This window comes from Otolemur garnettii, unplaced genomic scaffold, assembly GCF_000181295.1.
Source record: "Otolemur garnettii isolate 467f Iridium unplaced genomic scaffold, OtoGar3 scaffold00138, whole genome shotgun sequence".
Classification (NCBI taxonomy): Eukaryota; Metazoa; Chordata; class Mammalia; order Primates; family Galagidae; genus Otolemur; species Otolemur garnettii.
This window is the reverse complement of record NW_003852533.1, coordinates 3,369,136-3,371,585: the sequence shown is the minus strand read 5'-3', so window position 1 is coordinate 3,371,585 and position 2,450 is coordinate 3,369,136. Positions and strand designations below refer to the sequence as shown.

The 2,450-nt window shown below is 43.9% G+C and overlaps 1 protein-coding gene across 1 annotated transcript in view; it reads right to left on the bottom strand.

The window, feature by feature from the left end:
* The window catches only part of LOC100948237 (inner nuclear membrane protein Man1), a 54,130-nt gene extending 52,009 nt beyond the window's left edge, over positions 1-2,121 (bottom strand). The window contains exon 1 of the mRNA XM_023518407.1: positions 2,083-2,121. The gene's annotated coding sequence lies outside the window, so the exon portion shown is untranslated. The remainder of the gene's footprint in view (positions 1-2,082) is intronic.
* Between the last annotated feature and the right edge of the window lie 329 nt (positions 2,122-2,450).

The window sequence follows — 2,450 nt, the reverse complement described above, 5'->3', positions numbered from 1 at the left end:
AGCCCAGGAGTTGGAGGTTTCTGTGAGCTGTGATGCCACAGCACTCTACCCAGGGGGGACAGCTTGAGGCTCTGTCTCAAAAAAAAAAAGGTTAGGGCAGGAAAATAAAATAAGTAAGAAATGTCTGGTGGTGCTAAAATCCTATCAGAAGCCCAGATTCCAACTGGGTGCATGAGAAACTTAGAAGCCGCCACTCCATCCCAACAAGTGGAATACTGAACTGAAAAGCCAGCAACTCTAACAGAGGATCACAAGCCTGTTACTATTGCTCCCAAAACCCAAGAAATTAACAGGTGAGTAAAGAGAATCACTACTTCCCTGAACAGAAACCCACAAGCAGCTACCTCTGAGGGAACAAGTGCCAGGCAGGGAATCCTGAGCCACAACCAACAAAGTGCTGGAGGTTCAGAGTAGACAACTCTGACAGGTAAATATTCCAGGAAGGGCAGTCAGAGAGCAGCCCCTTACCAGATCCTCATGGTGAATCTGTGTACTTCCAGCATGGGAAGGGAGGAAAAAACGTCATTTTTTAATAATGTGCCCATGAACTCTGAAACTGCACAATCAGAGCCTAACTTGCTGGGGTTTTACCAGAGTCTAACTGACCTGGGGAAGGGAGAAATATCCTATTCTAGCCTGTCCCACCAAAGGGTAGGATTAGGAGTGGGGAGGTGACAAGAGTTTCTCTGAAGTTCACGGGACACTAAAAGACTGGTCCTTACCGCGGGACTACAAGATCTGACAATTCAGGCTCGTCCTCGGCTTGCATGCCAGGAGAGTCCAGGCCCGGGGCCCCCGGGCTTCCCGGGTCTGTAATAAATCTCATCTTATGCCCTTTAAAAAAAAAAAAAAAGATCTGACAATTCAGTTCATGAACTCGTCTACCTCACTGCTCTATATGACACAGTCCTCTCTGAAGTGCCCCATGGGCCATCTGGGGAGTGCACTGATACACAACCAGGAGGTACATAGCACTTTTTCTAGGATGAGTTTGTGGACTTAATTGTCTGACCTTGTATAAAACATTCTCCATACCCAACACAAATACATCACTATTATCACTAAAGGCTTAAATTCAACATTGACTTGCCTGGTAATCAAGAAAAAATTTCAAGAAACACTAATGCAAAAAAACACATTTTGAAGAGATGAAGCAAATGTCAAAACTGGACTTATATATGGCAGGACTAACTTATGTATGGCAGACAACTACAATTGGTAGGTTTAAGGCTTCATGCAAGAACAGTGGGTACAATCAGCAGAGAGATGGAAATTCCAAGAAAGAACCAAAAAGAGATGCTAGAGATCAGGAACACTGTATCTGAAATAAACCGCCTTGGTGAGGCTTCTTGCCAGAATGAACAGGACTGAGGAAAGAGTCTTTGAGCTGTATGATATCTTAATGAGACTTCTAAAATTAAAAAGAGAAATTACGACTGAAAAAAAAAAGAATATCTGGGAATTGTAGGCAACTACAGAGGGTAAAATATACATGTGTGGGAATACCAGAGTAAGAGAAAGGAATAAAAAGCAGTATTTCAAGAAATGATGACAGGAAATTTCCAATTAACATCAGACGCCATACCACAAATCCAGAAAGCTCAGAAAATACCAAAACAGGGTAAATGACAGCTTTAACGGAGTTCACTGGTGAATACTACCAAAAACCCAAAGAAAAATTTATACCAATTATACAGTAACCTGCAGAAGACGGAGGAAGCAGAGGGAGCATTCCTAACTCATGCTTTAAGCCAGCATCACCCTCTACCAAAACCAGACAAAGACACACAAGAAAACTATAGACCGGTATCTCTCATAAACAAAAAATTCAACAAAACAGCAAATCAAATTGAACAAAGTATAAAAAGGGTAGGATTAAGGAGTGGGGAGGTGATTTACCTCAGACATGCAAGGCTGGTTCATCAACTGAAAATAAATTAATGTGGCTCGGCACCTATAGCTCAACCGGCTAAGGCGCCAGCCACGTACACCTAAGGTGGCAGGTTCGAATCCCCAGCCCGGACCCGCCAAAACAACAATGATGGCTGCAACCAAAAAATAGCCAGGCGTTGTGGCAGGCGCCTGTGGTCCCAGCTACTTGGGAGGCGGAGGCAGGCGACTCGCTTGAGCCCAGGAGTTGGAGGTTGCTGTGAGCTGTAATGCCACGGCACTCTACCCAGGGGGACAGCTTGAGGCTCTGTCTCAAAAAAAATAATTAATTAATTAATTAATTAATGTAATCTATCACATCCATAAGTTGGAGGAAAAAAAACACTATATGATCATACGAATAAATGTAGAAAATGGGCCAGGAGTGGTGGCTCACGCCTGTAATCCTAGAGCTCTGGGAGGCCCAGGTGGGTGGATCACCTGAGCTTAGGAGAGCAACCTGAGCAAGATCTTGACTCTAAAAATAGCCAGTGTTGTGGCAAGTGCATATAGCCCCAGCT